Raw genomic sequence first — 26,337 nt, 5'->3', positions numbered from 1 at the left:
AAGAAAGAAAGAAAGAAAGAAAGAAAGAAAGAAAGAAAGAAAGAAAGTTAGTTGCCTATTATCTAAAATGTAGAATAAAGAATAACCATTATCCTTGGGAACATAAATAATGTCTGCTTAGACCAAACCCAGATAATAGCTAACAAAAGAGAAAATGACTACAGTGAAGTTTGTTTGATAGTGTCACAAATTTTACAATGTCTTTATCCTCAGAGAAAAAGCAGTACAGAATAGATCTGTGATATAGTGGTAAGAGGCAGAACAACTGATTTGAGCCCTCTCTGCAATTTATTAGACATATAATTTTGGATGAAGTCATTAAATATATCTGAGCTTTGTGAGCTGTTATTATTATTATTGACATTTGAGCAACTGTGGTGGATTAGGTCTCATCTTCACACATTCCAGTTAATACACCTTACATGGATACTCTTGAAGAAGAGTAGGCATATCTTTATCCCCTTGATGATATTTAGTTTATTGGGTCAATTTTATAAATATTAAACATGCATTTAGATGTAAAATTATAGACTTTTCAGCACCTCAGATAAACTACAATATTTGTTACTTCCATCAACCTTGTCAGGAAATCTTAATCATCCTTCTTTGCCTTCTGTAGGATAGTTTCACCATTGTCCCTTCCCTTTAAGCCACCTGAAGTGAATGACCTCTTTCACATAGTCACCAATCCTTTGGATTTCAGCCCAGTTTCTGGCTAAGAGGCAGCGAGATGGTGATGGGGAAGTGGCATAAGCTGTCTTGCAAGTGTCCCTGATTATGGAAAATGATGCTGGTCACACACAGAAGAGCAGTTAAAATGGGAATCCATCCTCATCTGTGGGCTAACGAAAGGGATCCTTCTGCTAGACAAGTCACAGCCTGGAAAACATGCACCCCACAGCAAAGACACTAAAGGCTAATGGCTCAGTTGGCACAACTCCCATGCAGTATCTTGCCTTTGACCACAGCTATCAACCAAGGGTTTCACCAACACTAGCCAGCTCTGCAGGTCAGCTCACCATTCCCACCCCACCAGCAATCACCTCAAATCCCAGGACTCCTCTAGTAAGGCCACTGGGTGCTTAACTGCCAGTGGAGCCTCCTTCTATCCCTGTTTTCTTTCCAATTCCATTGTCATAATAAAACTTTGCAGAGCTTTCCTTTGTTCCTCAATTTTTACTTTCAACCACTTATTGGGAATTTAAAAGACGAAACTCTGCTCAGTCTGCCTTGTTTGTTTTTCCTTTTGGTTTCTTGAATGCAGCAGGTATGTTGGAGGTTCCTTTCATAACAGTGAGGAAAAGAGACCACAAATATTAAAGATAGTATTTCTTGATATCTACAGATTTATAAATAACTCTTTACTCTGTAATTCAAGCTCATTGCTGATTTGGTCTAACTCTGCCCTTCCAGCCACATCTTTCACCAATCCCTTTTCTCCAGTGAAATGAATTCTCTTTCTGGAATATATTAGATGCTTTTTGCCTCCATGCTTGCTCATTTGCAATATAGTCTCCCTTCTTGAGCGGTTAGATTTCCTTTATCTCAGCCTGTTGAAATCCTCCCATCTATTTTTCAATGCCATTTTAATGATACCTCCTTAATGAAGCCTATCCTCAGTTTCCAAGCTGTGTCCTACACTGAATCATGACTTTTCTTAACTCTCTTCTTCTGGCCCATCTGTGTATTTCTCTTAACATTCTTACTGGTTTGTAACCTCCCTAAGAGCTGGGGCACTATTTTATAGTATCTTACATATCTTATTTTATCTTTTACAACACCTCTATTTAGGAAAGGTTGAATTGAAAAGCTTTTAGAAAATGCCTAAATCATTAGGCCATGCTGAAGTGAGTAAGCTTTATATTATTTTAAAACTGTGGTAACAAAAATATGTGTAACCTTCTCCACCTGGTGATTGTCAGCTGTATACCCACAGACATTCTCTGTCACTCTCTTGTTGCTGGGTTTGTGATGCCAATAATGCTAATTCTTGTGCACATATAATCACAGTGGCTAAATTTTATCAAGTATTTTTTTTGTGGCAGGCCATATATTAAGTATTTTTAAATAAACAATAATTTAAAGACACTGAATTTATGGTTTATCTTGAATTACCAGATGAGTCATATTGCCTTTGGAATCTATATATTTTAGAACCAAGTAAAATAATGATGACTTTCAGACAAATCCAAAGTCTGAAAAGGAAAACAGAATTGCTATTGATTATTCATTCAGTGCATTTTCCGTTTCTCTTATGTCTTTTGGTTGCCTAAGCAACTAGGTAGATGAAGTCAAGTATGACAGCTAGATATTTCTTCTGAAAACAAAACAAAACAAACAAACAAATTTTTTTTCCTTATTCTCATTATCGATTTGATGGAATATATTTCTTATGATTATTTTCCTTGATCTTCTTAGGTCAGATTAAGAAGAATCTATATGCTCCTTATATGGGGTCTTATTAATGACACTACATCATCAACTTAGCAGAAGGCACATTGCATTGCTGTGAGCCTACTGAGAGTGAAGTCTTGCATATCTTTGTGTATCTTGTGCTTAACTTAATGTTGCCAAATAGCATGTACTAATAACAATATAATGAACTACTGAATGGATAGAAAGATGTTTCTGCACTTTATCTTGGGGTACCCAGTTTTTTTAAGCCAATAATAATGAGCTTCCTTAGCCTCAGAGATTACTCCATTACTCTAAGGACATTCATAGGACACTGTCCTGCCTTAAGCTCAAATGACTTTTTACCTTCCTTTCTGTCTCTAGGAATGGAAGTTGTTATTTCAGGCAGATTTTTACACCTGTTTTCAATAGATAGATTTCATCTTGTTATTCACATGAACATATAAATAACACAGCAACTCACACCACCTTACAATTTGGGGACTTAATCTTGATGTACGCCTAAGAAGGACCTATCAAAAAGCAGATGCAGCAAGGTCATTTGGCAGCCAGCTCCAAGAGGCTTCCAGTTTTGGACAGTTTGTTCAGAGGAGAAAAATGAAACATCATAGGTTGATTTTAGCCTATCTTAACTGAAACCCACTGACTTTGTGTTAAACCTGAGTTGGAGGAATGATCTAACAAAACAGAGTCTGAAATCTCAGCTGTTTGAGCCTTGCTGAAGGTCTCCTGAAGGCCTACTCACAGGTTATATTTGTGTTGCTTAATCTCTTATTGAGGTCTATTTTGTATTTAGGAACAGGGAAGTTATAGCAATGAATAGTGCCACCCTTGTCTGCCACTCTGCATTGCCCCTTATCGTTGGAGTGGATCATAAGACTAGTTCTGGGCCAATAGATTTGGGAAAAGTGATATGCATCAGACCCAGGCCAGAGCATATCAGTAGGCCTTCCCTCCAGTCTGATCTTTTCCTGACACAGAGCTCAAAGAGGCTTCAAGTTCCAGATTCTATAGTTACAAATTGTGGAGTCTGTTAGCCTGGATCCCTGAATGACTGTGCAGAGCAGAGTGCCCTGCTGATCTGCAATGAGGTAGCATGAATGAGATGTAACCTAAGTTTTATTAAGCTACTGAGATGTCAGGGTCACTGTGTTCTCACAACAAACCTAACCTATCCTGACTAACACAAAGAGAGGGAGGATGAGAATTAACATTTACTGAGCACCCACTATGTGCCTGTAACATACTAGGATCTTCATATGGTCTGCTGTTTCCATTGGTGTTTTGTTTGTTTCTCATAAAACCTCTGTCAATTAATGATTATAACCTCCATTTTTCTGATGAATAAATTCAGTCGCTGAGATGTGATAACCTCATGGATAGGAAAAGATAAAGATGTTCTGTCAATAAATTTCTATTTGAGTCTCAACCCCATACTGTTTCAGTGACACTGTTGACTTCCATTAGCATGTCCTTGTTTACCTTTAAGGCCAAGTTTTGAGCAAACACAACTGGTGCTCAACAGCCTACAAAATCTCTCTATTCCTAAGGAGGGGCTATGAGTACAGAGTGTCACCTAAAATGGGGGCTAAATACCCTGAAGGCATGAGCAAGTGATAATTCTGTGGTCCAGACTAAGGCCCTTTGTGTGCAGAGACTACTGTCAAAAGAATCCAGCCCAGTAATCAACATTGGAATCCGGCCCTGAACCAAAATGAAACCAAGGTTGGGGTACCAGAGGGCACTAAACCACACAGAGGCAAGGTGATATGGGTACCTGCATTCACAATTCACTTCTACTCTACCCCTTCTGCTGCTTCTGTCTTAAAGCAGAAGTATTATAGACCTGCCAAGTGACAGCTGTACATACTGGTTACTTACTCAAGAAAAATTAATATTGATTAGGTCGATGACTACAGAGTCAGTGTAAGCCATTTTAGAATGAATTAAGCATATTTGTGTCAAAATGCATATTCAATTATCATCCTTTAGAGTTATTTGGGTGTTTCTTGAAAATTATTGTGTATGACTCACTTTGGCGCCATAGGAATTATGTTATTTAGTCTCATTATTGGCTATTGTTCATTCTTGCTAATGAATAAATTGAAAAATGGAAATATTATGCATTCAAAGTATATCAAATTAACTACCATAGAGAGAGGGTAAATAGGGACATGTTTACGAGATCATGGCATATAGGAGGCTATTTTAGCTGAATAATAAACATCCAATCAAATTCTTTACTGTGTTTTACAACTTTTGGACTTGGAGGCACAATACCTGGGCTGAAATACTGGCTCCATATAAGCTGTAAAATCAAATTACTTAACTAAGCCACATATTTCTTATCTATAAAGTGAGTATAGATTAAATTTACCTTACAGAATCATCATGAGAATTATAGAGTATGTCTAAAAGCACATGTGGTCTGGGACATTATAGATGCACAACAGTATTAGAGACTCAGTTTGCCTTTTTAAATACATGGAAAGCATTACCATAGTAGATTATTCAAGTTTGAAACATCAATGACTATCGTTGGCTCTTTTAAGGTGTGGGCATAGCTTAGATGTGTCAGAAAGAGCCACCTGGCTTCAAAGAATCTTCAAAAGGAGTGAGTTACCTTAGTGAACTTATGGAGCTTCAGTGTTGCACTTCTGTTTTGAAAGCTCAAAAACTAACTTGGCTGAGTCCCAGAGTCAGTCAAACTCAGGGATGCAGATTCATATTAATAAAGTTCCTAAAACACTGGTGGAGATGAATAGACACTTGTTAGGGTTTACTAATTTTAATGAAAAAAAATTCTAAGCTGACTAAATATCCACATTCTTTAACTAGTTCATGATACCTTGGTACATAAATTATAAGGGGGAGCCAAATGGTAACCCTAAGCTTACCTGTGTCTGAGTAGGGTAGGTGATACTGGGACAGACAGCCACAAAATCTCAGGGTTTTTAAATACCAAGGCTCAATTATCTCTCAAACTTCATGTCCCATAGTGGTGGGTGGTGGGATTGACTCTAAGCATTCTTACTAAGGAACCCAGGGATGACAGAGGCTCCTCTTCATGGAAGCTGATTCAGCAAGAGGGAATGATAAAGGATCTTGAACTTGGCTTTACAAATCTTCCACCAATATAAGGCTCATATCCCTGATGATGAAATGAGGTATTTCATTAACCAAAGTAAGTCAAAAATTGCTATACCTAAGTTTGAGGAGGCAAAGTGCAATCATCCCATGTCCCCTAAAGTAGAAGGGAAATGGATATTGGTAAGTACACTTGATAAAGGTTGTAGGTACATCAAAGGTGTTTTCATTGTAACTTTTGAACATTTAACATCCTCATGCTCTGAAGCCTGCTGTTCCTCTAACCACATAAAGGTGTAACTGCCAGACGTCTATGCCCTCATAAAGTTCCATTGACAGAACATCTTCCCTTGGAGTAGAACTAGGATGTGCACCGCGGAACTTTGACTCAATGATTCTTTGTGTCCACCTTGTTGGCTGACTGCCTCTTCTCATAGACATAGTCTTGAATTACACCCGTTAATTCCCTCAGGTGACATTCAGGTCTTGCTGACCTGGGACCCTTCCAGTCTTCCTCAGATGACTTACTAGGTCCATTAAGTCTTGATTAGGTTAAGACTTGAGTTAAGGATAATAATATAATAATAATAATCTTATTTTCCTTATTTCACAGTTCGGGGGTACCAAATTCTCCCCTCTCTCTCTCTCCCACAATGTACTTACCTACAGATTCAAAAAGGTTTTCAGATAACTTCATAATGATACATTTGTTTCAGATTATTGGAGGCTAGTTAAGAATATTTGGAGGACATCAGTTCGCCTTCTTACTTAATGTGTGCTTTCCCATCCTTTAAATTGTGTGGGAAATGCCTGTGCAGAAAGGAGTTCCAGCCTCTTTGGTTGTAGAAAGTAAGTTGCATTCTGCTCATAAAGACTAAATATAAGGGGTTTAATTATGGTTTAACCATTACATGCCAATTTCACACTTTAAGTATCCCTTAATGAATAATGACCTGTAGCTTAGCAAAAACTCCTATATTTGTACCCAAATCCTATGAGTCCAAAGAATTTGTTGACTTCTAGATGGAACACTTTTCTGTCTGCATGAATTCATTGTATAGTCTCTGTCCCAACCTTCGAACAGTTCTGCATTTGACAACTAATGATAATCAACTTTTTTTTCTCTTCTGCTAAAATAGTTTAGGAGTTTCCTCAAGTCAGAAGAACAATTTATTCATTTAATTTTTAATTACCTGTTTTCCATTCATTCCAGTCTTCTTTATTTTATGCATTTGGTGGATTTTAGAAAATCTACTCTGTTCAAAGCCATAAGCTTTGGGAATCAAGATGAGAAATAAGCTAATATTGCCCCCAAAAGGCTTCATTTCTGGGGAGAGAAAGAAAGACATAGGCCCATATGACTAGAAGTAGTAAACAAAAGCAAGAAGGGGAGGAACTAGCTGACTTTAGGACTTCACAAGACTTAAGCATTCTATTAGATTTATCCTTCTAAGTTTACAAAGCACGTTCTCATAGATGACCTCATATAATCTTCTCAACTGTTTTGTGGAAGGTAGTGTTATTCCCTTTTACAGGGATGAGGCAATACAAGTTATGGAATTTAAACAACTTGCTCAAAATTTCGTTATTAGTAACTGACATAATCCACATTTTCTAAAATGTTCTCATACTATAGTTTTAAGTCCTGCACCTAAACCATTTGGATTTCCAACTAGTCCTCTTGCCTGAATCCTTTGGCACTACAAGTTACAGGAATACCAACATGTTCTGATTTGGTGAAAGCTCACCTTTATGAAGCTATATTTTAGAAAATAAAGTATACAATAGGAGCCAATACGTGTTTCAAAGTAATGGCTTTAAACAATTGTCATCTGGGTTACATACACGTTTATTCTTCTGTTTATTTATCTTTTAAAAATGTAGTTTTGTTTTGTTTTGTTTACAATTATCTTTCCAGAAGAATAGGCTGCTTCTATTACTTATATAAATGCATTTCTCCACATTTCATTGCTCAGCTTATAGAGAAAAACTGGAAGAATGCTGGAAATGGATTTCTTTTATAAGTAAAGGTGAAGAAAAATAAAAATATAATGTAATAGAAAACAATGCTTCAGTTAAAGAGACTGAAGTAAGGTTATCAGAGAAGAAGGGTGTTGGATATTCACATAAAACTTCAAGGACAGAACTTTGTTCAAGTCTCTGCCTTGTCCTGAGTTTGATGGAAACAATTCAATAAACTTGTTTTGAGTACTTACATTACACCACACTGAGTTAGACATGGAGCTACAAATAAGACAAGATTCTGGCTCTCAGACACCTTGGGTTTCATTAGAGGGAAACAGAAAAAAAAAAAAAAAACCTAGGCAATTTCAATACAATAGAGAAAATACTTGAGCTATAGTGTTTTGTGGATAGAAAGCACAGGGCAGGAGATGGGGTGTTGGGAGGGTGGACCAAAGTTTAGGAATAGGTTAGGGGACAATGAGAGAAGGCTCTTATAGGAAGCCACTTCTGAACTAACACTTCAAGACCAATTAGGAATTAGCCAGCTAAAAGAGCAAAGGACATTGTGGGTGAAAATAATGTTCACTATTATCAACTGGGTAATTCTATGCAGGGTACTATTGATAGTCTTTAACATAATTACTGTGTATAATTCTCTCTACTACTCTGTGAGACAGATACTTTTTGCAAAAGCAAGACAAGAGAGGAGCTTGTCCAATTTGTCTCAAATGGTCAGAGAACTCCAAGTAAGAAGCCTCTAGGTGAAAGAAGACCTAACAGAATAGATATAATGATGCAGAGTTTAAAAATAATTAAGAATAAGGGCACCTGGGTGGCTCAGTTCGTTGAGCATCTGACTCTTGGTTTTGGCTCAGGTCATGATCTTATGGTTCCTGACATTGAGCCCCTGTCCCTAGGCTCTGCGGTCAGCAGGGAGTCTGCTTGAGGAATCTCTCCTTCCTCTCCTCCCTCCTGCCCTGCCTTCTCTGTCAAATGAATAAATAAATCTTAAAAAAATAAGGCAAAAAAAGTGATACAGTGTTTGAAAATAATTGAAGTTAAGAAATAGGAAAGATAAAAGGCAATTAGAAACCTCAGAAATAGTAAAATAACAAAATATTAATAATAGGTGCTCTGTATTGAGTGTTAGCCATATTCCTGGCCTTGTTTTACATGCTTTCATATAGTATCTTTCTTTTAATCCCCTGAACACTTCTATAGGGAATTCTTATTAGCCTTGTTTATTTATAAGAATACTGATGAGCCAAAGACATTAGGTGAGTACAGACAGTCCCTGACCTGTGATGGTTTGACTTTCAGTTTTTGAACTTTACAATGGTGTTTAGAGCAATACGCATTCAATAGGAACCGTACTTCAAATTTTGAATTTTGGTCTTTCCCCAGGCTGGTGAAATGTAGTACAAAATACTCTTGTGATGCTGAGCAGCGGCGTGAGCTGCAGCTCCCCGTCAGCTACGGGATCACAAGGGTAAACAACTGATACACTTTACAGCCATTCTGTCCCCATCCAGCTATTCTGTTTTGCAATTTCAGTATAGTATTCAATAAATTGCATGAGGTGTTTAACACTTTATTATAAAATAGGCTTTGTATTACATGATTTTGCCCAACTGTAGGCTAATGTAAGTGTTCTGAGCATGTTTAAGGTAGGCTAAGCTAAGCTTTGATGTTTGGTAAGCTTGGTGTATTAAAAGCATTTTGACTTACAATATTTTCAATTTACAATGGGTTTATCACAATGTAACCCTATCATAAATTGAGAAAGATCTATATTTCAATCACACAGGAAGAAGTAGACCTGGGTTTTGAACCCAGATATACTGATTTCAAGTCCAGGCACTTAATCATCATTCCTCTGACCCTCTTGGATACCAGTGATGGGATTAGCACAGTCTGTAGCTTTCTTTTATAATATTATATTTGAGTTATATCTTCTTGAGACTAGACCCTATTTTCTGTAAAGGAATTATAGCCAGGCCCTGCTTGTCTTTTCTGATTTGGGGCACATATTTTCCCCTAAGAAAAGATGCTAATCTCATCCACTGTCTTTTTCACTAGTGTAACTCTCAGGAAGTAAACTGCCTTATCCCCAAAACAGGAGGGTTTTTCCTAGCTCCATACATACTGACAGCTTTCACCAGCTGTAGAGCAAAAGTCACTTACTCTTTTGCTTTTGTAGATAAGACAAACAGCATAATGATAACTAAAGAGACATAAATAAAAGAAACAACTTAAGACTTGAGGGTTTTAATGACTTTTTAAAAAATAAATTAAAATCATTAATTTCCATATTGCTATGAAGTTGCTAAGTGTAATGAAGGCTCATTTAAAATCATTTTCATTCTGTGTAGTGTGTCCATGAAATAATATATAAGTTGGGAATAATGCAAGCAAAACATCTCCTAAGAGTCTTAGGTCTTCATGAAATATACATATTTAGGAAACAAGGGAAATGAAGTTCTGAGATCCTAGTAAAGAAGTGGGAAAAGGAGGGTACATTATAACAGCAAAGTGCTATTTTTGTTCCCAAAGTAACAATTAGAGTTACTTTTCCCTCAAGATAAGTAATTGTTTCTCTTTTATGGCAATTATGGCACAGAAATTTCCTTTGATTGTACTTTTTAGTAGATTGAGCAGTCATAATATGGATACATCTAAACTATGCCTTTCCTTCCATTATGTTGAAATCCCGCAGTAATTTGTAAATTTTAAATTTGCCACTAGCATCAATTAAAAATGTTTTTTCTACCACCACTCTTTAGTTAACATATGTTCCCTATGTTTTTCCTTTGTGTTTGTTCTACTCTCTTACCATAATATATATAGGATCTATTTAAGCCTAGTGTAGAGTTGTAAGGCATTATATTTCAAAAAATAAATAAATAAATAAAGACGAATTATTCATCTCCTAGCCTAGGAGTTTCTCATAGGGAGGAATTATATTTTCTTCAGGTTTTATTTCCAGGACATAGTTTTAGTTCCCTCAGAACAGATATTTAAGGAATAAGGGAATTAAGTGATTGGAAATAAGTGATTTATTGAACTGAATTGTGTGTTAACAAGAATGAAAGAGAAGAAAGAGAAGAAAATAAAATTCACATTAAGAATGGTAGGTCAGGGGCACCTGGGTGACTCAGTCATTAAGCATCTGCCTTCGGCTCAGGTCATGATCCCAGGGTCCTGGGATCGAGCCCCACATCAGGCTCCCTGCTCAGCGGGAAGCCTGCTTCTCCCTCTTCCTCTGCCCCTGCTTGTGTGCCTCTCTCTCTCACTCTCAAATAAGTAAATAAAATCTTTTTAAAAAAATAATGGAAGGTCAGAGAGCCTTTAATGTTACTATCTGAAGACTCATTTTGACTCAAAATTGAGAGAAGTAGTTTACACATATTAAGGGTATTCATCTAGTTTTGCTAGTGGTGAAACAACTTACTGCAAAAATGGAAGAATTATTTCCAAGAATATTCTCAAGTTTTGTTTTCATCCTAAGATAATGATGATGAGCAAGAGCACATGGCAGTATGGATATATGACTGAGTGATGTTTGGCACTTAGAAACATTCCCATCATTATTGAAGGAGATGCTTTTTCTTCTCTAAGAAGTGAACTTAAATAACAGTTTTCAGCAAGATTGTCATTTTTTATGTATTATGGTTCTTATTTCTTAGAAGTATCATAGATAAAAAGAGTAGTGATTCATCAGGATGCAAAGAGTTCAGCACTTTTATCTATTAAAGTTCTTCCTTCACATGTGCCTTGGCTATTTATACAGATTTTATTATTAAGAAAAAAAACCCTATATACAAATCACCTTTTATAAGTTAAAGAGTAAGTTTTAGAATTGAACAGATCTGGATTCAAGTTTAGTCTGGCCTTTTGCTAGCTGACAGGACTTAATCCTTTTGGATCTTTGCATGGAGAATAAGAATGTAATGATATAATTGTGGTTTTAGAGACTACTCTTTTTAATTAGGGCACTAACCCTGGTTCTGTGCGATTTTGAATAGGTCTATCTACCTGGTTTCCTTCTATTAAAATTAGATTACTATCTTTTAAGTCAGAAGTCCCACTCTTAAGGATTTAACCTAAGGTAAATTATGCCGGGATTTATGCATAAGGGTGTTCCTATGCAGTGTTTTTTAAAATTTAAAAGATCTAGATGTCTAATAATAGTAAATTGGTTGAATTATAATATGATCATACATTAGAATTATATGCTGCCAAAAAAATATCAATAGATATATTTTAGTTAATATACACTGTTACATGGAGAAAAAGCAGGTTACAAAGAAAGATGTATAGCGTGCTTTTATTTTTTTAAAACTAAATATATCTGAGCAATATGTACAAAAAGGAAATTGCTTATTGTATGCTATGTTCCAGACACTATTATAACTATTTCACATGTATCACTTATTTCATTTGTATAATCATTCGAAAAAGCATTGCTATTAATATCATTTTTTATATATACATATAAAAAAAAAACTGAAGCACTGGGATGTTAAATAACTTGCCCAAAGACACATAGTCATTGGTTGCAGTACTTGAACCTGAACCTATGTTTTTTATGATTGTGATATTCTTTACTACTGCCTCTAAAAAAATCTATAATAATGAAAAATACAATATTATAGGAGCCATCCGTTAACCTCTTTCATGGAGTATATGGAGACTTAGAGATGGCTCTGAATCTTGTCCCTGCCACTTACTAGCTGTGTGACTTTGAAGTTCCTTAGCCTCTCTGGGCCTCAGTTTCCTAATCTGTAAAGCAAGATGAATAATTGTTTATAGTTTTGATGAGGATTAAACAAGTCAATACATGTAAAATACTTAAAATGGTTCTTGGGAAATGACAATAGTTTTAAAATGGTAACTGTTGCTAAATCTGCCATGGAGCTAAGAAGGGATGGAGTCAGATTTGAAACTTAGTGTCACTCCAGTAGTATTCTTTCATCTCTACTCTGATTCTTCTAGACCAGTATTCCTATCTAGCACCACAACACTCATGTTCCCCCTGAGATTACAAAGGAGTTAATTCACCTTTAAGTTCTCCCCACTGAAGGGCTAGAAAATATTGTTTGAATAGGCTCTCATGTGGAATAAAACAAACAAAACAAAACAGCTTTGTGTATTTGCACTCCAGTCCCTAGAGATTTTACAGCACTTTACTCTGAGTTATTTGCAGAGCTTTCTCATCCTAGGAATATTCTCAATGGTTTTGTGGAGGAGTTTCTCTCATTTAGAAGAAAAGGACAAAAAAATATACTGATCACTAAAAGTTACGATCCTCCTCAGACTATCATTAGAAGCCTACATTCTTTTTATGTTGGGATTCTTTTCTTCATTCAACAAATATTTATTTGGTGCCCACTATGGTTCTAGAGTCTGTCTGCTAGTATTTCCTATTCTCTCCCCACGGATGACACTATTAGTTATCTACTCTGTGAAAATATTACCTGAAATTTTGGTGGCTCGGAACAGTGGCACTCATGGTCTTCTTTCTCATGGTTTCTGTGGCCAGTAATTCAGATGAGACACAGTAAGGATGACATGTCTGTGCTCCATATGTGTGGGGCCTCAGCTGGGAGATTCAAAGGGGCTGGAACCACCTGAAGGCTTGTTCAGCTCAATGTTTGGTAGTAGATGTTGGCTATCTGCTGACTCCTTAACTGGGGCTGTGGGATGGAGCATCTATGCATGGCCTTTCCAGGTAGCCTGGACTTCCTCACAAAATAAAGAATGACTTCCAAAGGCAAGCATCCCAAGGGAGAGAGCCAAGCAGAAGCTGTATTATTTTTATGACCTAGCCTCAGAAATCACATAGCATCACTTTTACTTGCTTTAATAAGGGAACAAGTGTGTAAACCCTAAAATTCTTTACATATGTTGTTACTGGTTGAATGCCAATACTTTTCAGTGTTTATGGATAATTCTCAACTCTAACTTCTCTGAGTTTAGATTTTCTTCTCCATAAAAATGGGGACCATGGTAATAACTATAGCATGGGTAATAATTACATTAAAATGATCAAAAGAGAAAAAATCATGAAACCCTTGTTTTAAAAATGCAAGGTATTTTAGGTGTTTGTTTTCTAATATGGGCTTTGAAAACCTTTCCAGGAAACTGTATTTTAGAGAAAAAATTTCCATATATGCCATCCAATAGCATACAAACTCATTTGGGGAGATTGTAGAGTCATACAGATACAGGTTTGAACTCCTGCTCTTTTGCTAGCTGTGTGCTCTTAGACAAGTTTCCTAACCTCTCTGAGCTACTCATCTATAAAATAAGAAATATGTATTCCCAGAACTTAGGTAATATTAACCAGTCAAAAATTTTAGTTCTTGTAATTTGAAGTAAAGAGCCCACAAAGAATGACATAACTGATGTCATTTGCAGTTATGACACTGAAGGTGACTGTGGAGTGTTAGTGTGGAGCATATGCAATCTGAGTTTGAGCCATTGCTAGCTTATAAGGCAGCTTTTTCCAAAATGGAAAAATAAATATGACTTCCTCTGGTTGATCACAGAACCATGCCAAGGCACAGGGTTTGGAGACCAGAGGGTGGGCTGGATTTCAGTCCTCACTTATTTCCAGGTGGGTTCCTTTGGGCACAGAGCATATACTATCTACTTGCACAATCATATACTATGGCCCAGTGCCTTCCTATTTTGTGATAATTGCATGCTAATTATTTGTGGTAAAGGTCTTTATCACCAGAATTAAATGCCATGATACACTATAAACAATGTCTTAGGGGGAAAAAAAAGGTTTTGATTTATAGCATTTGCTGATATCCATGGTATAAAAACTCCCACCATGACTGATTTCAGGGTACCAACATTTTAACAATAGCTCACAAAACAGTTGCTTTTTACTCACCTGTAGGAGCTAACTCCAGCATACCCATTAGCAAAGAATAAAATTCAAGCAAGTTCTAGGAAACATCCCAGAGACTGCATAACTTCCCTTAGACACAAAGCATCCTATGAGCAGTTCCCATGGTAAAACAGAAAGGCTTCCAGAGCCATGGGTAGCTTCATAGGATTTCCCAGATTCTCTCTATATGCATGGGAAAAATATTATATTTCTTTCCAAACTCTTATTGATATCTTATGGAAGACTAGTAGAAACATTTTAGAACATTATATTTCAGGAGAAAAAGTGGGGTAATATATATATTTTTTAAATGAGCTACGCTTTTATAAGATGGTTTGGGACGAAAGGAGTTAGGAGATGATGGTCACGTGTTTTGTATTGGAGATAAGCCAGGCTATGCCAGCCAAGAGAAGAACAACCTATTGGTTACAGCCTGTTGGAGCTCTACATGCCCTATCAGCTCATACTTCTATTTTTTGGTCACATGTAGCAGACTTTATGGTTATAACAAATGTCATTTTTTTCATTTGTCATCAGAAATGAAGTTTAAATTATAATCAAAGACTTGAGTCTTAGATTTTTTACAACTTTATTTCTATTTTTGATTTTGTATCCTACCACAAGAGGAGTTAAGTAGAAGGGTTTAGACAAAGGCATTTTTCAATAGGGGAAAGTTCTTAGTTAGCAGGCTAGTGTGACCTCCATCTGGCTCAGTTATATTCACTTGATTTCAACAAATATAAATAGGACATGGTCTCACCCCTCAAGAAGATTATGGTTTTGTAGTTGGACTCAGACAACTTAATATAGCAAAGAAGTGCTGGTGGTGGTGGTGGTGCTGCTGCTGCTGCTGGTGGTAGCAGTAGTAGTAGTGGTAATAGTACTAACAGCAGCAGCTAGTAGAAGACTCAGGTTTGTACTAAGAATCTGCTACCCATTGACTATCTGAACTTGGACAAGTTACTTGATTCCTCTGAATCGGTTGCCTCATTATAGCATTAGAATTCTACCTCACAGGATGAAAGGAATATTTGTCAAGTTATCACTAACCTATCTGACAGATTAGGAACAAATAATAGGTATCTACATTTAGTAATAGTTTCATCATCAAAGCATTGTTGTGAGGATTAAATTAGATAGTATACCTTTAAGAGCATTCAAGAATTATTTGATGAACATTAATTGTGGGTTGGGTGCATCTGTAAACTGGGCCACATATTGACTGCAACAATAAAGAGACACATGCATGTTGGTTCCTTTCTCTCCCACACCGGCAATTCTTATAAGGAGCAGGGAAGGGCTATAATAAAACAATGACAAATTCTACATAGAGTCAGAGCAAGAGGAGATCTTACTTGATGTTGAGGATCAGAAATGGGGTTTTAAGAAAGGTGATATTGAGAAGAGCACTGAAGAATGGAGGAGGAGATACTGAGTTTTACCCCAAGTGGAAGCTACTAACTGCAAAAAGCATGTTCATTACCACTGGATATCATAAATAAGAGAAAGAACTGCTTCTACCACTTCTCTTAGAAATACAGCTGAAAGTCTATAGCTTCCCAACAGTGAATCAGATAAATGAATTTTATCTAGACATAAATAGCAACATTTTAATCACACTCTAGAAATACTGTTGCTTTTAAGGTATAAATAAGGGAATGTTTGCAGGAGCAGCCAATTTAGAAAACTATATAATTCCATGTTTCCAGCTATCAACAAATTCTTTCTTTTACCCTAATTTAAAGTCCTTAGTACCATTTCTTTAAAATGTAAAGGAGACAGGGAAACCACTTGCTTCTCAGAGAGTCAGAATTACAGTCTCTTCAAAAGCATGTCTGGTTGGATATAGTAGATTTTTTTTTCAATTTACCTCTTGAGAAAATGGCTTTAGACTACTTCTAATAGAACTAATGCTCACTTTTCTCTGCTCATCTGACACCACCTGGTAAGGCTGATATGCAACTCCACTATGTCTTGCCTATTTATGATGCAGTTTCTGTCAGTGGGCTATCAGCAGCATCAAGTGGGCTATTCAGAACATCCATGTAGTCTCTGTTAGGGTGATCTGCTTTCCCCAGGCACAGTGTCTTATAAAAGAAGGGACAACTGTACATTTTCCTCCAAGGAGCTTTGTGCTCATTCATGGAACCATCTTTTTATATTAAGAGATACAGGGAGGCAGTTCAAGATGGTAGCATGGGAAGATCCTGAAATCATCTTCTCCCGTGGACACATCAAATCTATGGATGCAAATGGAACAATTCCATCCAAAAAAGACCTGAAAACTAGCTGAACAGCTCTTCCACAACATGGATAAAAGGGCCACTTTGAGATGAGTAGGAGAGGCAGAGTTGCTATCTTACCAAAAATGCTACACATCGTGCAGTGACCCACAATTGGGAGAAATCTCGTGAATACAGAGCTTATCTCTGAGGAACAAAGGCTTCATGCCCCACATGAGGCATACCAACCCTTGGGACCTGCACTGGAGAGGTGAGCCCCCAAAATGTCTGGCTTTGAAAACCAGTGGGGCTTATGTTGAGACCCACAGGACCGTGGGGAACTGAAATTCTACTCTTAAGGCTCACATGCAGACTCACTCACCCCAAGACCCAGAATAAAAACAACAAACAGTTGGGGAAGCACCTACACCCATATGTGAAGATTTATTTGCTAATCTTAAAGCATCTGTTAGATTAGGGGCCTTTTGGGACTCTTTCTGGTGATGGAGGTGCTAATAGGTGTCATTTTTACACTTTTACTTTACCTTGCTAACACTGGGGGGCATGCCGTAGTTTCCCATAGCCTTGCTACATTTGGTTGGTAAACCCTGGTCTTGTGTTCTCCATGGTCCTGCTCAAGCCAGTGGGTATGCACAGTCCACACAGGGGATGCTTCTTGAGCACCTGGCTCTTATGGCCAGGGGGACTTGTATTTTTGTACTCCAAGGAGTGAAATAATCAGAAAGCTTTTGGCAGATTACCACCCCCAGGGCACAACAGACTAAAACACACTCAATCTTCCTGTGAAAAAGATCATTTTACTTGTCCTAGAGCTACATTATGAGGGGCAGGCTCAGGTTTACTACACATCTAGAAGCTATGGAGGTGATCTCAAGGAATTTATGCTGGGGATGCCATCTTTGCACTCTCTCTTGACTTCACAACAATTCACTGGTACCTCCCAGAAAAGAGCTTATACATTTCTCTGGAACCCCAATTTTTGTAACTGTCCTCAAGGAGACACCTCCAGATCAATGTACAGTTTATGATTGCAGTCCCACAGGACTGCATATATTTGCATACTTCAAAAGCTGCTGCCTGAGGGCCTGTCTTCTAATCAATCCAGAACTAGAACTGATTTGGCACCTCTCTTTGGAACAAAGGAAGATCTTGACACAACCTCAACAACTGGGACCTATCAAGAATAAAGCAGGCTGCTTAGACAATCACAGAGGTTCAAGAGACAATCAAGAGCTAGGGAAAGCTTGAACAATAGGGTTCATCTCCTACCCAAGGCTACTTTTTCAAGCCTAGCAGATGTAGCTGTTTCACATAATACATAGAAACAAACCCAGAGAGTCAAGAAAATGAGGAAACAGAGGATCATAGTCCAAATGAAAGAACAAGGTAAAACCCCATGGGCCAGGGGTGGGGGGATCCCTACTGAAATGGAGATAAGTAATTTATCTGATAGAGTTCCAAGTAATGGTCATAAAGATGCTCACTAAACTTAAAGAAGAATGGGTAAACACAGTGAGAACTTCAATGAAGGGATAAAAAATAAAAGAAAGTGCCAAACAGAAGTCACAGAGCTGAAGAATAATATATAATATTATAACGGAACTGAAAAATACATTAGAAAGGCTAAATAACAGACTAAATGAAGCAGAAGAAAGGATCAGTGAACCAAAAGACAGAGCAGTGGAACTTCCCCAGATGGAGCAAAAAAAGAAAAAAAATTAAAAAGGGGCACCTGGGTGGCTCAGTTGGTTAAGCATCCAACTCCCGGTTTCGGCTCAGGTCATGATCTCATGGGTTGTGAGATGGAGCCCTGCATCAGGGAGTCTGCTTTAAGTTTATCTACCTCTGCACCTTCCCCACTCTCTTTCTCTCTCTCTCAAGTAAATAAATCTTTAAAAAAAGAATTAAAAAATTGAAGATAACATAAGGAATATGTGAGACATCAAGCAGAGCAATGATCATATGGTAGGGGTCCCAAAATAAAAAGAAAAAGAAAAGGGGGTAGAAAACTGGTTTGAAGAAATAATGGCTGAAAACTTCCCTAATCTGGGGAAGGAAATAGGCATCCAGTTCCAGGAAGCACAGACAGTTCCAAATAAGACGAACCCAAAGAGGTTCACACCCAGATACATTATAATTAAAATGTCAAAAGTTAAAAATAAAGGAAGAATCTTAAAAGCAGGAAGAGATAATTTGTTATGTACAAAGGAATGCTCATAAGACTATCAGCAGATTTCTTGGCAGAAAGTGAACAGCCAGAAGGGAGTGGCATGTTATATTCAAATTACTGAAAGGAAAAATTTCCAACCAAGAATACTCTACCCAGAAAGTTATCATTTAGAATTTAACAGGAAATAAAGGGTTTCCCAGAGAAGTAAAAACTAAAGGAGTTCACCATCATTAAATTGGCTTTACAAGAAATGTTAAGGAGAATTCTTTAAGCTGAAAATGAAGGCTACTAATTAGTGGCAAGAAAACATATGAAAGTAAAAATTTCAATGGTAAAAGTAAATATATAGTAAAGATAGTGGATTAATCACTTATAAAGCTAGTAGGAAGGTTAAATGACAAAAAGAGTAAAAATAACTATAAATACAATAATTTATTAAGAGATACACAAAATATAGGGATATAAAATGTGACATCAAAAATATAAAATGTGGGGGGGGGTAAGAGTGTAGATTTAGGATGCATTTAAGCTTAATTTACTATCAACTTAAAATAAAATAGACCTATATATTGACTGTTTTATGATAAAGGAGTCAATCTAAAAAGAATATATAACATTTGTAAATATTTAGTCACTCAACAGAGGAGTACCTAAATATATAAAGAAATATTAACAGACATAAAGGAGAAATCAAAAGCAATACAATAATAGTAGAGACTTTAATACCCCACTTACGTCAGTGGATAAATTATTCGACACAAAATCAATGAGGAAACACCAGCCTTAAATGATACATCAGGCCAGACGGACTCATATATATATAGAACATTTCATCCAAAAGCAGCAGCACACACATTCTTCTCAAGTGCACATGGAACATTCTTCAGGATGGATCATATTTTAGACCACAAAACAAGTCTCAATAATTTTAAGAATATTAAAATCATGCCAAACATCTTCTGACCACAATGATACAAAATTAGCAATCGATTACAAGAAAACCAGACAATTCCCAAATATTTGGAGATTAAAATCATCTTACTGAACAACCAATGAAGCAATGAAGAAATAAAAGCAGAAATCAGAAAATAACCTTGACACAAATGAAAATACAGCATACAAAAATCTATGGGATGCAGCAAAGGCAGCTCTAAGAGTGAAGTTCATAGTGATACAGACCTACCTCAAGAAACAAGAAAAATCTCAAACAATTTAACTTTATACCTAAAAGAACTAATCTCAGAGTTGGTAGAAGGAAGGGAATAATAAAGATCAAAGCAGAAATCAAGGAAATAGAGACTAAAAAGAAATAGAAAAAAAACAATGAAAATAAGAGCTGAAACTTTGAAAAGACAAACAAAAAATGGCACATATTTAGTTAGACTCACTAAGAAAAAAACAGGGATGTCTCAAATGAGATCAGAAATGAAAGAGAAATTGCAACAAATACCAAAGAAATTCAATGACTCATAAGAGACTGCTATAAACAATTATAACCAACAAATTGGACAACCCAGAAGAAATAGATAAATTCCTGGAAACATATAATATTCCAAGACTGAATCATGAAGAAATAGAAAAACTGAAAAGATTTATCACTAGTAAGGAAATTGAATCAGAGCCTCCTAACAAACAAATGTCCAGGATTACATGGCTTCACTGGTGAATTTTACCAAACTTTCAAAGAAAATTTACTATCTATTCTTCTCTAACTTTTCCAAAAAATTGAAGAAGAAGGGACACTTCCAAACTCATTATATGAGGCTAGAATTACCCTGATGCTGAAACCAGGCAAGCACACATGAGAGAGAGAGAGAGAGAGAGAGGAAGGGAGGAAGGGAGGAAGGGAGAGAGAGAGAGAGAGAGGGGAGGGAGGGGGGAAAAGGAAGAGGGAGGGAGGGAGGAACATAGGGGGAGGGGGAAGGAAGGGGGAAGGGAGGAAGGAGGGAATGGGGGAGGGAGGGAAAGAGAAAAAGAGGAGGGAATGAGGGAGGGAGGGAAAGAAAAAAGAGAAGAGAAAAAAGAAAAGAAAAAGGAAATTACAGGTCAATATGCCTGATAAGCATAGATGCAAAATTTCTTAACAAAGTATTAGGAAACCAAATTCAGCAATACATTAAAAGGATCTTACACCATGATCAAGTGGGATTTAATGTAGGGATGCAAGGATGGTTTGACATCCATAAATCAATTAATGTGACACACTACATTAACAAAGTGAAGGATAAAAATTACTTGTTCATATTGATAGATGTGGAAAGAACATTTGATAAAATTCAGCATCCATTTACGATAAAAACTCTGAACAAACTGGGTATAGAGGGAATGTACCTCAACATAATAAAGGCCATATATGACAAACCCACAGCTAACATCATACTCAATGGTGAAAAGCTGAAAGCTTTTCCTCTAAGATCAGAAACAAGACAAGGACACCCATTCCTGCCACTTTTATTCAACATGTATTGGAAGTACAGCCAAAACAATTAAGCAAGAAAAATAAATAAAAGGCATCCATATGGAAAGGAAGTAAAATTATCAGTATTTATGAACAATGTGATTTTCATATATAGAAAACCCTGGGTGGGGGGAACACCCCGAAGACACCACCCAAGAACTGTTAGAACTGATACATGAGTTCAGTAAAGTTGCATGCTACAAAATAAATATATAAAAATCTTTTGCACTTTTATACATTAGCAATAAGCCATCAGAAAGAGAAATTAAGAATACAGTTCCATTTATAAATACATCAAAAATAATAAAATAACTAGGAATAAATTTAACCAAGAGATGAAAGGCCTCTGCACTAAAAAGTATAAGACATCATATTGATGAAAGAAACTGAAGAAGACACAAATAAATGGACAACTAATTTGTGCTCATGGATTGGAGAAATTAATATTGTTAAAATGTTCATAAGGCTTAAAGTAATTATTACAGATTCAGTGCAATCTCTATCAAAATTCCAATGGCATTTTTCCTCCAAAATAGAACAAACAATCTTAAAATTTGTGGGGAACCACAAAAGACTCCAAATTGCTAACATGGTATTGAGAAAGAACAACAAACCTGGAAACATCATGGTCCCTGATTTTAAGCTACATTACAAATTTATAGTAATCAAAACCATATGGTATTGGCATAAAACAGACATAGATCAATGGAACAGAATAGAGAGCACAGGAATAAACTCACGCAAATATAATCAATTAATTTGTTAAAAAAAAAAAAAGACAAGCATATACAATGGAGAAAGGACAGTCTCTTCACTGTTGTTGGGAAAACTAGACTGTCTCATGCAAAAGAATGAAATTAAACTACTATCTTACACCATGTACACAAATTAACTTAAAATTGATTAAACACAGGGGTGCCTGGGTGGCCCAGTCGGTTAAGCGTCTGCCTTTGGCTCAGGTCATGATCCCAGCGTCCTGGAATCGAGCCTCACATCTGGCTCCTTGCTCAGCGGGGAGCTTGCTTCTCCCTCTCCCTCTGATGCTCCCCCTGCTTGTGCTCTCTCTCTCTCTGTCAAATAAATAAATAAAAATTCTAAAAAAAATGATTAAACATGCAAATGTAGGATTTGAAAAAGTAAAACTTCTAGAAGAAAACATAGGTGGTAAGCTCTTTGACATTAGTATTGACAGTGATTTTTTTTGAATCTGGCTCGAAAGGCCAGGGCAACAAAAGCAAAAATAAACAAATGGCACTACATGAAACTAAAAATCTCCTGTACAGCAAAGGAAACCATCAACAAAATGAAAAGACAAGTTACTGGATAGGAGAAGATATTTGAAGCATATATCTGATATATGTATCATACATATGATATTTGCAAATCATATATTTCATGCAACTCACTAACAGTAAAACAATCTGATTAAAAATGGGCAGGGGATCTAAAAAGACATTTTTCTAAAGAAGGCATGTGGATGACTAATAGGCACATGAAAAGATGCTCAACATCACTAGTCATCAGGGAAACACAAATCAAAAGCACAATGAGATAACCTCACACCTGTTATAATGGTTATTATAAAAAAGACAAGAAATAACAAGTGTTAGCAAGGATGTGGAGAGTAGGGAACACCTGTGCACTATTGGTGGGAATATAAATAGTTGCAGCCATGATGAAAAACAGTGTGGAGTTTCTTCAAAAAATTAAAAATAGGAATACTTTATGAGCCAGCAATTCCACTTCTGGACATTTATCTGTAAAAAAATGAAAACACTAGCTCGAAGAGATATATACACCCCTTGTTCATTGGAACATCATTTACAGTAGCCTAGAAATGGAAACAACCCAAATGTTTATCAATGGATGAATGGATAAAGAAGATGTGGTGTATCTATACACAATGGAATATTACCTAGCCATAAAATAAATGAAATCTTGCCATTTGGGATAACATGGATAGTTCTTGTGGATATTAGGTTAAGTGATTTAAATCAGACAGAGAAAGACATATACCATGATTTCACTTAATAAGTGTACACCTGAAACTAATATAAAGTTATATGTCAGTTATATTCATTGAAAAGAGAGAGGGGGGCATGTTGTTAGATTCACTTAGGCTATTTGTAAGTGAGTCAGGCTTTAGTGACCTCTAAATGAGGGCACTGTAATGTAATCCTAATGGACAAAAACTCACCAGAGCCCTGTCCTTAAAGAACAAACCACTTTATTGAAGAGAGCCAGTCTAGTTGCAGAACAAGCATTAGACTGGGAGTCAAAAGATAAAATTTAATGCTTTAGTTCTGTAAAACATCTAGTTGTATGAACTTTAGACAAATCAAATGACAACTCTACATATCTGTCTCCCTATTCATAAATTAAGGAGATTAAACTATGTAACTCTAAGGTCCTTCCAGCTTTGAGACTACCATCATTGTCAGTCTGGGACATCTTCTAACTTACCTGAGGCAGTTTAGATGTTGCAAATTATGTCTTGAAATGCAGGAATGAGGTTTTTGTGATACTTGATTGGATATTCCTAATGGTAAAGATTTTATTTTTTTATTTATTTTTTGAAAGTTTTTTTTTTTTTTTTTTTAATGAGTGAGAGAGAAAGAGAGCAAGCATGAGTGGGGTGGAGGGGCAGAGAGAGGGAAGGAGGCTCCCTGCTGAGCCTAACTCGGGGCTCAATCCCAGGAATCTGGGATCATGACCTGAGCCAAAGTCAGACACTTAACCGACTAAGCCACCCAGGCACCCCCCTAATGATAAAGATTTTAATTTGTGACAAAATCCAGTGATGATCTCTGAAGCTAGATGGGAATTTGAAGATAGATATTAATGGGAAATTATCAGGAAATAATACCCACAACCTGACCTTAATTGAATATCCCCCAAATATCTTGTCAAACCTATTTTTCTGAGTGCTTTTGAGCTGATTATCTGACACTTAAACCTACCCAAAAGTACAAAAATGGAAGGTGCTAAGAATGTTCCTTCCTTGTCCTAACACTGCATATATTAAAGGCTTCTGAATTGTTTATCTGATTGTCCCTTCTTAGAACATTCAGTACTTAACCATTACCTGTAGAATGAAGTCCACAATCATGAATACACCCTAAAAAGCCCTTTCCAGTCTGCCTTCTGCCAAATTGTTTGTCTGCCTTTTCCGTCACCCCTCTGTGCACACTCCAGCCATCCTGAGCTCCCTTTACTATTCAGTCTGCAGGTACTGTGCATGAATTTACTTCTGCCAGGGAGTATGGTTCCAACAATTTGCACAAATGAATCCCTTATCTGTAAGCATTGCTCATGCAGTCCCTTTGGCTGGAATGGTGTTCTTTTCTGTCTTTGTCCAGCAAACTTTTCCTCAGCCTGAAATCTCAATTTATTGAAGTCTTTCCTAACTTCAAATTCCTCTCCAAGCATTTACCTCACTGAATGGCAATTAGTCTTTTATATGTCGTTATTTTATATTAGACTGCAAACTCCTGGACAACAATGGCTTATATATTTCTGGATCTTTTGCACCTAACATGGCTGACACAGAGAAGATTCTTATGAACATTTTGGTGAATAAATGAGAAATGAAGTGTCCTAAATGAAATGCACTTTATCCTCTTCTTCCTTGAAATCTTCCTTGGTTTACCCTTACGGGTCCTCAATTACCTCACTCCCCAGTATTTTCATTCCACTCTTATCTTTATGTATTTGGGTTCAACTATGTTTTCCAACACTTGTGCTTTATATATTTCATTTCATTTATTTTCATTAGACCACATTTTCTATATACTTTATGTCTTTTCATATAGCTCTTTGTCCATGTGACTATTCAATAAAGCTGTAAATATTTTAATATGAATGTTATTTGTTGTATATTCCTGCCTTTTTATATTCATGTTATCTATTTTGTCTATAATTAGATAGGAAGAGATGTTAAAAAATCATTTTGCTACTGCAACTTAGAAGTACTAGATAAATATTTAATGATGCTAATGTTGATTCATTACAATATACAGAATGAAAATAAAGCAATTGCCACCATCATGCAGTGTAAATCTGACTGCAAAGTTTGTTGCCACTGAAGTAGCTCCCATATGATATCTTCCTTTTTTTTGCTGAAGCTTTAAAGGTTTAAATGATTTTATGAATTTTTACTTTAATTCCAAGACCATACAAGTAAATCACTGGGCTTTGCTGTGCCATTAGCCTAATATTTTAAGGAGAGAAGTGGATTTTCCCTGATCTTAGGTTCAATCCCTGGGTCTAAAGAAATTTCTGTGGCATTACATACAAATGATAGATGGCCAGCCTTCCCTATTCCTTCAGTGTGTTCTTCCTCAAATTCATTACCCACCCCCCACTGGAAATTCTTGTCAGATTAATCTTCCTAAGCCTATTCTTCATCATCTCACTCTAGTAGGATAAAAACATTCAATATTATATCCATTGAAGGGAGACTGATATATAGAAACAGTTATACCATGGTATGGTAAATATTATGAGGATGGATACATTATTCATTCAAGAAATATTAATGAGTCCTTACCTGTCCTTGTGATGTGCAAATTCCTGGGGTGTAGATTGGTTTGATTTCTGCCTCTGTGTTTGGGAAGAGTCACAAAAGAAATGTCTTATCAGCTGGCACTTGAAGGTAAATTAGGAATTCACTACTTCATTCAAATGTCTTAATAATTTCTTACATCTATACATGAATCTCTCCCTCTCTACCCCCACCCTTCTCTAGAGTAAAATAGAATAGTTCTGGAAGGCAGAATGGCAAGGATTAAAATTTTAAAGTAAAATGGAACAAAGAAGAACCTGGAACTTAATCTAATATATAAAACTTTGAAGTCCTATATATTTTAAATATTTTAGCACCTATTGGTAAATTTGATTTTTTAACCTAAGTAAATTTAGGAAACACAGTACTTTAAAGAAAGAGCTAAACTGCTGAAACATGTCTTGATTTAGTCCCAGAACAAGGACCAGTGATGAGTAAAACTGAAAATGTTGGAAAGGTACTCATCTTAAAACAGAGCAGTTCTGGCTGCAGTGGGAGTAAGGGAATTAAAGGCAAAGATATAAGACTATGGTA

General features: G+C 36.5%; 1 protein-coding gene across 13 annotated transcripts in view; it reads left to right on the top strand.

Annotated features, from left to right (window-relative positions):
• The window catches only part of DLG2 (discs large MAGUK scaffold protein 2), a 1,693,368-nt gene that overhangs the window by 690,150 nt on the left and 976,881 nt on the right, over positions 1-26,337 (top strand). The gene's annotated exons all lie outside the window — the stretch shown is intronic.

The sequence above is a fragment of the Phoca vitulina genome, unplaced genomic scaffold (assembly GCF_004348235.1).
Source record: "Phoca vitulina isolate PV1807 unplaced genomic scaffold, GSC_HSeal_1.0 scaffold74, whole genome shotgun sequence".
Classification (NCBI taxonomy): domain Eukaryota; kingdom Metazoa; phylum Chordata; class Mammalia; order Carnivora; family Phocidae; genus Phoca; species Phoca vitulina.
Note: the sequence above shows the minus strand (reverse complement) of the source record. Positions and strands in the feature narration are given on the sequence as shown.